General features: G+C 38.9%; 1 pseudogene; it reads right to left on the minus strand.

Moving 5' to 3' along the window:
- LOC137024486 (uncharacterized) overlaps window positions 1–12,410 on the minus strand; it is an 86,420-nt pseudogene that overhangs the window by 44,804 nt on the left and 29,206 nt on the right.

Consider the following 12,410-nt stretch of genomic DNA (forward strand, 5'->3'; position numbering starts at 1 on the left):
ATTGACTTTAGACCAGGTTTTTTTTGGTCAATGGCATATTCATATTCATTTGCCTCAAAAAACAACACACTCTCACCAGCAAAATGCTGTTGTCACACGTACTCATACGACAATCGAAAGAGAAAGGCAACAGAATTAAAACAGCATTTTAATAAATAATGCATTTTGAACTCCTACCAGTACAAAGCAAAGCAACGTTGTGTTCACGAGAACAGTTGTTTTGGTGTGATGGTGATGTTGGGCAGAGGTGAATCTGAGACTCATTTCCTCTGCACTGAATCTCTTGTGTCCACATCTGAGCGTCTCCTTTTCCAAAAGCATCTTCTCCCAGCACCTGTACAGGAGCCCCACAGTCCAGCTCTCTACACACAACCTCTGCATCCTGCTGGTCAAAGGCAGCAGCACACACTGAAACCCACGACTGACCATCAAGTATCTCTAACCTCCCAGAGCAGCGAGAACCTCCAACCAGCCTGACTTCTACATAAGACACAGTCAACAAAAACATGGCATTATTTTAGTCTTTGAACGAAACAAATAAGAAAGTACAAATGTCTTACATAAATACTGTATGACTTAGAATATGTAAAATACTTTACCTGAGCAGATGACTCCAGCATCTTTAGAATGATCACAGTTACGTTTTTCCCATCCCAATCCCCCACAGTTCTTCAGTGTAGATTCTGATCCAGTACACATGACATAACTCATCCAGACCGGTCCTGATCCTTGTCCAAAATGAGCATCATACAGAGCATCTACAGGTTCTCCACAGTCCAGCTCTCTACACACCACTGCAGCATCTTTAAGATCCCAGAAATCATCACACACTGTTCCCCACTGACCTCTATGATGAACCTCCACTCTACCAGCACAGCGACTGGTACCATTAGCCAACCTCACATTCACATGGACTAAACATTGAGAAAAAGCAAAAGAAAGATGGAGAAGGAGCTTTAGCTATTTCAATGGTATTATATAAAGAAATTGATTGATAGGTGCAATGCATTATTCTTTTTTCAGTCAATGTGATGGACTGAGATATCCGTATGGTTATATACTGATGAGCTCAAACATTATGACTAGTCACAGGTGAATCAAATATCGTTGATCATCTAACAAGACCACATATTAAGGTCTAAGTAGATTAAATGGTAATGAAACTATCAATTCTCGCAAACAATGTGTTGGATTCAGGAGAAATAAAGATAATAAAGATCTGAGCGACTTTGACAAGTTATGGCAAAGTGACTGGATCAGAGTATCTCTGAAATGGCAATGAATGGGGCTGCAAAGACGCAGACCAAACAGAGTGCTTATGATGACCCCTGTCCGCCATTGAAAGCATCTACAATGGATACGCGAGCATTAGAACCGGAACAGTGGAACAAGGTCGCCTGGTCGACGAGTCCTGTTTTCTTTTGCATCATGAGGATGGCCGTGTACATGTGCGCCATTTACCTGGGAAAGTGATGCCAGGATGCACTATGGGATGATGACAGGCTGGTGGAGGGAGTGTGATGCTCTGGACAAAGTTCTGCATTCATGTGGATGTAAATTTGACACGTGCTACCAACCTATTGTTGCAGACCAGGTACACCCCTTCATGACAATGGTGTTCTCTGGCAGCAGTGGCCTCATTCAGCAAAATAATACACCCTGTCACACTGCACACATTGTTCAGGAATGGTTTGAAGAACATGATAAAGAATTCAAGGTGTTGCCCTGGCCTCCAAACTCCCAGATCTCTGTCTAACTGAGAATATATGGGATGTGCTGGACCAACAAGTTCTATCCACGGATGCTCTACCTCGCAACATGGACTTAAAGGATCTGCTGCTATGCCTTGGTGCCAGATACCACAGCACACCTTCAGGGGTCTTATTGAGACTATGCCTCAGCGGGTCGGTGCTGTTTTGGCAGCACGTAAAGGACCAAAAGCATATTAGGCAGGTGGTCATAACATTTTGGCTCATCTGTCTTTTGTGATGATGTTTGCAGTTAAATAGTTTGCAGCTGACTAGAGAAAATGTGTCCAAAATTGCATACTTTTTTTTTTGCCATGTGAAAACTGAGCATGAGATCTAATGAAAATAAGACAGGAAAAACAATAATGCAAGCCTCTTAGGGTTTCTCTAATAATAATAAAACAAATCCTTGCTATGCATTATTTTTATTATTATATTGTTGTTTGAGACATCACATTGCAGTCAAGCTTAATTTTCAGTATTTAAAGAATAAAATAATCTGAGAAAATTTCTGGAATTAACTTAATCTCTTTAAGTTCTTGTGCACTTACCAGCTGTGATGAGTTTTACAGCTAAAGACAGTAAGATAAGTGTCAGGCATCTCTCCATCTCTCTCTGCTTGATTAATTCAACATCCAGTTCAAGCTTCTCCGCACTGATGATACAGAAGTACAGGCATCCTCTCACACCCCTTAATGAGAGAGAAAGAGGTCCAACACCCTCCAATCACACTCGCTGTTACCTTATTAGACACAACAGAGGAAATCATCAAACAACTTCAGTGACAAATCAGAAGAGGCTTTTATGACTTTCTCCATATATATCTAACTGTCAGCGCTGATGAACTCCTCCTCTACACACACACACACACACACACACACACACACACACACACAAACACACATTTGACTTACAGGAGACAGGAAACTCTCCAGTTTATTTACAGCATCAAAGCCCAACACCTGCAGAGACGAGATAAAAGCACTGATAACTAACTGTGAATGTCCTAAACACTGTCTATTAGTGTATACGTATGTTAGCATGACATTAACACGTAATAAATTCAACTCTGTAAAATGAATGCTATAGTAAAATGCCATTTAAAAAATGAAGTTAGTAAACATTTGCAAGAGCACAGTGCCCACATTAGCCCTAATTACACCGAGGGGTGGAAAACATCTCAAAATTAATTTTGTGAAACCTTTGTTGTGAAATAATATAATAACCTCACATGTGTGTGAAATCATTGCTTTGACTAATGTGAAACTGACCTAATTCCACAAAAGTGGTTTCTGGTGGCCCACAAAAAGTGAAGATAAGCATGTTGTTCACCTTGTGACCAGCAGAGAGAGCCAGTACTACAGTATATATCTGCCAAAGCACCCTGTACTGCATCTTCATACTTTGGGTATTTTACAGTGTGGACAAGAGCTTTCTAAGTGATTTTTCTTAATGGCAAGTAAAAAATGTCCCTCATACCTGACTTTCAGGTCACATAAATAATAAAGTAAAAAATTAAATATTACAAGGCCACGTTACAAGATTTAAAGGGTTAGTTTACCCAAAAATGAAAACAATATAATTTATTACACACCCTCATGTCGTTCTACATCTGTACTGTACAACCTTCATTCATATTCAAAACACAAATTAAGATATTTTTGATAAATGGTGAGATAAGTGAAAAATAGCTCAGTGAGGCCTCTATTGTCAGCAGTCACTGAACCTCTCAAGATCCAGAAAGGTACTAAAGACATATTTAAAACAGTTCATGTGAGTACAGTAGTTCTACCTTAATATTATAAAGTGACAAGAATACTTTTTATGTGCCAAAAAACAAAACAACGACTTTTCAACAATATATAGTGATGGGCGATTTCAAAACACTGCTTCGAATCTTTACAAATCTATTGTTTCGAATCAGTGCTCACCAAAGTGACGTGATTTCAGATCCGAACCACTGATTCAAAACAAAAGATTCGTAAAGCTGTTACAAACACGCCTTCCCGGACTCCAGTTCCCAGCGTCCTCCTGTTCTGCACACCTGTCTGCACTTCCCTCATCAGTCTTCCCGCCATCTCCCCGGATTCCCAGCACCTGTTGTCCTTGTCAGCACTCCCTTTAAGTTGGACTCACTCCTAGCACTCCCTGTCCGTTCTTATTGTTTGACTACTGTGTGTGAGCTATTCTCTATGATCCTGTTTGTAAATAAAGCCCATATTATTGTGGATTTCCATACTCACCTTGTCTATCAGCATCACCACATAACAAAAGCTTTGAAGCAGTGTTTTGAAATTGGTCATAATATTATAACACATCAAACTGCAAGACCATTTAATGCAGTTACAGAAACTAGTATATTGCTTCCAGAAGCTTTTAAATTAATTAATTAATTAATGAATATCAGTATATAATATAAACAATATAAAACAATATAGAGTTATTGATGGTACAAAGGAAGATCCTTATGTAAAATATTAAACTACTTTAATTTAATATGTTGAAAAAAACTGAAGGTAAAAATACCTGCACTGGTGAGTGTGACGACTGTGGACATCAGTAGGATTTTCAGACAACTCTTCATCTTCCTCTGCTCTGAACTTCAGCACAAACTTTTCATCAGCTCTCTTAGCAATTCTGAAGAAAACAGAGTGAATGTGGGAAAAACTTCAGAGTACATACAGCACCAAAGTCAGACACAAGCACTGATAACTGCTGACGAAAAACACTAAGACAGAGAGACACATCAAACTACTCCTGAATAACAGTATAGAAAAAAAATCCATAGATATTTTACTGAATTTTGCATTTTGTGTGCAGAAAAAGTTTGAAAAATATATTGCAACATTCCTCAGTTTCACAATAATGATATAATGATAACAATAACATAATATCCATGCACATAATCAGTCTGATTTTAAATGCTAAAAATACCAAACACATCACTCATACACTCCCCGACATCTAATATAAATGTTTCTTTTATTAATTATGAGTGTATATGCCACTATAATTTGAAGACAAACAAACAAAAATTTGAGAGAGGAATTTTAAACCCACACCTGCTTTATCATTGGAGAATTGTTGTACAATGATGACATTATAGATATCATCATAATTCTCAGGTGTGACTTACTGCTCTTCTAAAATTTCAGTATTTATTACATATTTCAGTCGATTTCACTCATCTCAGCATAGCAATATTTTTTTGGGAACAGCCAATAATCATTCACACAGAGACACAGAACATGCAGGATTCATATTTAAACAGTCTTTTTGTGGCTTAATATTGACAGACAGAAGTCTATATAAAAAAAAAAAACAAAAACAAAAAAAAAAACTTACCATTCACAATCCTCAGCTTGATCAAGTTGATCCTCGAAATGGAATTCAATCCAGCCATGGTCTTCCATTGAGGTAAATCCTTTTAAAATTATTTGTCACCACATCTCAAAACAATGAAAACTACATGAAACTGAATAAGCTTGATGCATTTATCCAAGCTGATGTGGACGTTCACTCTTTTGCATGTGATTCTCCTCCGAATTTGCATCTGAATAGAGCTTGCGCTCCATGGGCGTAACCGCATTAGTGGATAATGAGCTGACTCGCTGACATCTCTCTCTTTTCAAACAGATTACATAAACAGAGAATATTTGTTTTTGATTTGACTTACATGATTCAAAACCTGACATTTCAATGTTTTTTTAGACATATCTCTCATTTTTGTGTGATAAGTATTCACTAAGTTATAGCTCATTTTCTGAGGAGAGAGATGACAGGTCGCACATGTTAGCTTTATTTTGCAAAAAGCACAACATTTAGTTTTGAGTGTACACAAATAAAAGAAGACAATCTATAATTTCAATTGATATATTACTTCTGTCTCTATGACAAAAAATTAGTTTAAGTTGATTTTGCTGCTATGTGAAAAAAATCCAGCAAAACACGCCGGCACGTTTCATAACCTTTGAGTGTTAATATGTTTATAAACAACTGAAAAAAGCACAAATGTCAGGGCATGTCAAAACTACTCCAGAACCCCAAATCAGCCTCAGACTCCAGAGGGTTAAATACTAATGTATTTCTTAGACTGCTGTTACCTGTATAGGATGTGCTCCTTTTGGGCCTTATAGGGTGGAAGACCTCATGTTCTACAGGTCACCACCCTGTGGCCGCAGGGTGAACTGTTCTAGGTGTTTTAAATTAATTAAATATGTCTGTATTGTTCAGACTGCTGTTCCCTGTGTAGGAACTGTTTGGGCATTCATCTGAATCTAGCAAAGGATTTTTGTTCAAAGTGATGTCCCAATGTCCCAAGCTAGACTCTCCTAAGCCCGATGAACGGACGTTCAAGCGTTGGGTTGATTGTGGGTGGCTTTTTCCATAAAAGGCCCCATTCCCCTAGGGCTGAGCACAGATATTGTATCTATGGTAGGCCTTCACCCTGTTGCATTCTCAGTGTAATGTGGATTGTACTTCCTTGTTACTAAAAGGTGTTATCAGAGAGCTCCGCTTATAGCTCTGTTTTTATCTGCCCTTCACCATTGTGGCTCAGGTCGAGCAGTATTTTGAGCTTCACTTCAAGCTGGTCATTTAGTATGCTCCCTTGTAGCCCGAGCATTGCCACGAGCTGATGAACGTGTTCGTCTGGAGTAGTTTAGGTTAGGCCTCCTCCAGGGCATGTTGGTGTATATTTGTACTCCCCTTTCCTAAAGGGTAAAAGGTGATTTTACTGAGTACACTGCTTGTTGGCGATGTGATAGGTCCCAGAGTTAGGCGTGTTTGCTACTAGACTCGCTTTAAGGTAGTTGGATTTAAAAGGCCTCCCTTCAGTGTGAGTCCCCTCTTAGCGGCCAGCACATGCACTGTCAGGTAGCTGGCCTTAGCAGGCCTCTCTGTGAGCAGCCCCCAGTAAATGGGTTCCTGGTAGCTAATATGTTTTTATCAGATATTAGGCCTTAGCAGGCCTCTCTGTGGTGAACCTCATCAGTGTGGATGCTGTAGAAACAAGACACGCTCTGGGTAGCTGGGCTTAGCAGGCTTCCCTGTGAGCGAGTCCCCAGCACTTTGGGTATGTGACAGCTAGCAGAGGTTTGCTGTCAGGTAGCAGGCCTTGGTGGGCCTACCTGTGGGCGAACCCCCAATATTTGTGGGGCTCTTAGCAGCTAGCAATGACTTGCTATTTGATAAGTAGGCCCTAGCAGGCCTCTTTGTGAGTGAGTCCCCAATATTGTGGGTACTTTTTTAGCCCTATCTTGCTAGAACTTGGTAGTCAGAAGATTTGCTCGGTAGTTGGCCTTAGCAGGCCTCCCTGTGGGCGAATCCCCAGTATTTGGGTACTTGGCAGCTAGCACTGGCTTGCTATCAGTTGTATGGCCTTAGCAGGACTCTCAAGGCAAGCCCCAGCAGTGTGGATGCAGCTGGCCCTAGTGGGCTGCCTTGGAGGCTAGTCCCCAGCAGTAATGGGTTTTCTGGAAGGTGCACATAGACTTGCTTTAGATAGTAGGCCTCAGCAGGCTTCTCTGAGGGCTAGTAACCAGCAGCACGGTTGGAATGGTTGTTTTCATTTGTTGGCTTTTGCAGGCCTCTCTGAGAATTCGCAGGCCTCCCTATGAGTGAGCCCAAGTGCTGCAGGCCCTAGACAGCTAGCTAGTCTTGCTATCAGGTAGCTGGCCTCAGCAGGCCTCCCTGAGTATTAGCAGGCCCCCCTGTGGGCGAGCCCCAGTGTTGTAGGCCCTAGACAGCTAGCTATCAGGTAGCTGGCCTCAACAGGCCTCCCTGAGAGCCAGCCCCCAATAAGTGGGTGCATAGTGCATTAGCAATGACTACATTCAGCCAATAAATTTTGCCATAGAGGTGTTTGTCTACTGCCCTTTCTGCACTCCCTCTTTCTGGATGTCTCTTCATAAGACTTCTGTGACTAGAGACTGTTTCTGAGGAAATAGATAGGTTGTTGAAAGACTAGGTTACTAGTACAGCTAGAAGCCAGATCAGCCTCCTTGGTGGCATTCGGGGTTGACTTTGTTCCCCTGAAAAGTGACTGGCTGGGGTGCCTTCGGGGCCCCTAGCCATGCTCCCTAAAAGGTACCCCTTCTGTGGAAGTAGTTGGTTCCAGGCCTTTGTGTGGCCTTGGCAGGCCTTCATATGTAAAATATGGAGGCCGCTTTGAGGCTTATAGCTGAGGCTTTGACTGCTGGGAGCACTGTCACTGACAGCCCAGTTCTGATCGTAGGGTGAGTGGGTCTGGCGTTTCATTTGAATTTACCTGACTTTGACAGATGTCACTGCCATATGTTGGCATGCACTACCCTCAGCATGGCGGCATGGGTATATCGTTCCCCTAGAGTTCTGACGCAGCACGAGTTCCCGGTTCAAAAGGGAATGTCTCAGGTTACGCACGTAACCATGTTTCCCTGAGAACAGGGAACGAGATGCTGCGTCTCTTAGCCATGCCTCTGGGCCTTCCTGCACACAGTCCCTTCAGACGATAAGCGGATGATGTTATCTTGGCGCCCATTATACACTTCCGGGTTGCATGGTTATGACATCATGGGCTGTTGCCAGTCAATATGCTATTGCAGAGAATGAATATGTGTTTCTGGCACTGGTTCCCACGGAGGCGTTTCCCCTAGTGCTCTGTTTCTCAGAAACTTTTTCTTTTTGTACAAAAAGCACAATGTTGAAATAAAATGTTTCAGCCTTCCCAAAAAAACAAAAACAAACAAACAAAAAAATCCATGCACATAGTCTATGTTTAACTATTTAATAGAAAACATGGACATCAATTCAAAACAACAATTAAGCAAATCTATGGTGCTATGACATGTTAAAGACTGTGGTTGTGGCGGCTTAAAGCTAAAGAACTCATAAAATTGTTTTTTTTTTTTTCCTTTTCTTATGAACTACCAAACAAAAAAGAAGAAGAAGAAGAAGATGCATGACCTGCAAAAACATCAGGAAAAAAAAAAAACATTCAGTGTATAGGATCTTAAACACAAACTCTGCAGACCACTTAAAAACTTTGATTTGAGGCAGTGGGTGTGGTTTGAGTTATACAGCCCTTCCATGTTTTCCTGGATCTTCCTCCACATCATCATAGTCTGTTATCAGAAAACAAGAGCAAATTCATATATCAACATTCTTTAAAAAGTATTATAATGAACACAATGTTTTCAGTCCATTTAAATTAGCCATTGTGACAACAGAAGTTGATGGAACAAGATAAATTGTTAATATAAAGCTATTATAAAAGGCTAAACCAAAATTATTCTGTAAAAAGATGTCAATAACATACCAAACATGTCACTCATATATTCCATGATGTTCTTCACATCATCATACTCCTCCTGAACACCCTCTGATATAAATGTGTCTAGTATTAATTACATGAAAAAAGTCTTCATAATTTATATGTTACTATAATATAATGAAAAATAAGAAAAAAATATCATTTGAAACCCACACCTTTTTTATCATTGGAGAACTGCTGTACGATGACGACATCATCATAGTTTTCTGCTAAGTCATCTACAACAAAATAATGAATAATTAAATGTATCCATTAATAGACAAAATTTTGGATTTTGAAGCTGTATATATGTACAATATATATATATGTACAATATATATATATATATATATATATATATATATATATATATATATATATATATATATATATATATATATATATATATATATATATATATATATATATATATATATATATATATATATATATATATATATATATATATATATATATATATATATATATATATATATATATATATATATATATATATATATATATATATATATATATATATATATATATAAAACCTGTTGGGGAAATTTTAATTTTTCATATGCTTTTTACCTGTATTCTTGTGAAATATGATGCTTATGGAACATGATATGATGTTGGCTTAAGTGGTAATGTTTAACATAGTGTTAACATAGATGTTAGAAATAGAAAGAGCAAGATATGGTATGGGGACATGAAAGATGTATGTTAAAAACATGTCTGTGCTAACAATGTGTGGAAAGTTACAGCCACTAAGAGATGTTCCAAATATGATAAAAGGACAGAGGCTTTGGCCTTGGAGGTTAGACATATAAAAGTGAGGGGAAGCTTTCGTTCTTGGTCTTACACTCTGCAGCTACTTGTGTTTCTGTACGACCTGTCTGACCTTTCTTGCAAGAAATAAAAGCTTTAAAGACAACTGGACGTGTTTGTCTCTTATGCAGTAGAGTCGAAGTTGATTTTTTGCCACAACAAACCTGTAGCATGTTGTCTCCATTCTGCATTGATTATATCATCATAATTGTCTTGTGTGGCTTTCTGCTCTTCTAAATTATTAAACAGAAACTAATTCACAGGCCAAATAGGCAATTATATTAAGTGAATTTCTCTGATCAGTTAACACTGACCTGTTGGCCCTTCAGTGGTGGTGACATCGTTATAGTAGTCAGTCTTCATTCCTACTGCAGGTTTTGCTTTGAAAAAGAAAAAACATACATGATTATTATTGTTACTGTTATTATTAATTCTTATTATGTGCTGAATGATTTATATAATTTATACTCTTCTAAGATAACTTAAGTGAATTTTCTGTATGTAGTAGGTAACATAATTCTATTTTTGTCGTCTAACCAGAAAGAAGCTCATCAGCATCTTCATACCCAGAATGCTGTTCGGTAGAAAGGACACTTCCTGTTATTAGAGTAAAATCATCAGACATGTTCACAATTACAAATCCGCCAAAATCTCTGTATCATTTGGATTATTAAGTACTAACCCTATATCATTACAAGTGACTCAAACAAAGTCCCACAAATGGGACACTTACTCACCCCTCTGAGAGAAGACACGGTGTCTGTTAGTAGGTCTGTGATGAATCTCCTCATAAACGGCCTCAGTCGTGCTCCTGTGTCTCCTCTTAGAGAGAGCTGTGAGTGTAGAGAGACAAACCTGCTGTCAGTTCACAACACATGACTGATCACACACTGAATAAGACACAATATGACAGTCTCTGGATCTCTCCTACCTCTCCTCATCACTCTGTTCTGCTGAATCAGTATAAGCAGTGGCACTAAGAGCAGTAAGAGCACAACTCCCAGTACAATCACAAGCACAGAGAGAGACGGAGGAGTTTGTGAACGAGAGACTGATGTTGAGCTCACTGTCTGAGAAACTGGAGGAGAAGATGATGTTGTTGTGGCAGGAGTAGTGGACACTGACAAATCTGGCAAAACAGACACAAACACATTCATATTATTGATTTAAATACACAAATATTATTATCACTAAAATAATGTAAAAATGACTAATATTGGTCAGTGTTTTTCTGTGACCTGCACAGGTGAGTCCAGCGTGATCTTTGTTGGAGCAGTCAGTGTGGTTCTTCAGGGAGAGAGGACAGTCCCACAGGTGAATCTCATTCCCTCTGCACTCGACTCTGTTCAGCCACACAACACCTTCACCAGCACCAAAGACTGAATTCCCATCAGCCCTCAGTGCTGCTCCACAACCCAGCTGTCTGCAGACCACCTGAGCATCGCTGATGTCCCACAGATCATCACAGACTGAGCCCCACACAGCGTTATGATACACCTCCAGCCTCCCAGAGCACCGGCCCTCCCCTCCACTCAGTCTGAGAGGAACATGATCTAAATCACACACATCAACATCACTGACCAGCTTCAGGACACCATTTATAACAAAACACACACTGAAAGTGAAGCTATGGGCATTTGAAAATAGGATTCATTCATGATTCAAATTTGTAATTAAATACTTAAAATTAAGACACTGATAGTAATACTGAAAATAGTAAAAACAGGCTTGAAGTAATAGACATTTACATTAACCTGTTTGTTGTCAAATGTACTTACTTGAACATTGTCTCTGGTGAGATGTTGAACATGTCAGATGACTCCTAGAAGACTCATGACTCTCCTCCTCTGAGATTAAAACATAATAGGATTTGACTTACCATTTAACAAAACATTACAATATCAGATTCATGAAATCTCTCAGTGCATGTCTATAATTTTGTTTTTAAAATATTTTTTATCCATTTTTGCACATACAAATTATACTTACAGAAACATGATCACTAAAGATAGTCTTAAATAGTTAATAATTACCAAGTTAAAAACTTACCAAAGCAGGTGATTTTAGCCACATCACAATCGTTTTGCCCCCAGGGTGAAGATGGACACTTCCATAAAGTAGAGTCATGTTGCCGACATTTTAAAAAATCAAGCCAATTATGAGACTTCAGTCTCTCTGAATTACTAGGTTCACTGCCAGATCTTCCACAGTTCAGCTCTTGACAGATCAGACTCGCTGTGTCTCTGTCCATCTTGTTCCAGCACACATTACCCCAGGATCCATTGTAGAAAACCTCCACATTCCCTTCACAGCCCTCAGTTAACCTGATCTCTTTAAACTCTAGATGGAAAAGTGTTAAATTAAGTTGTATTTATTTTATATTGTAAATTAGTAAAAAAAAAAAAAAAAAAAAAAAAAAAAGAAAAACTATTTTATCTCAATGGCAAAAACAATAATGTTATTTATCATTTGCTTTGCAGAAATTGAAAATAGTTCTTGCTGACTAATTACTTACTATGGTTACTTAAAACGTGAGTGAA

Source organism: Chanodichthys erythropterus, chromosome 8 (genome assembly GCF_024489055.1).
Source record: "Chanodichthys erythropterus isolate Z2021 chromosome 8, ASM2448905v1, whole genome shotgun sequence".
NCBI classification, from domain to species: domain Eukaryota; kingdom Metazoa; phylum Chordata; class Actinopteri; order Cypriniformes; family Xenocyprididae; genus Chanodichthys; species Chanodichthys erythropterus.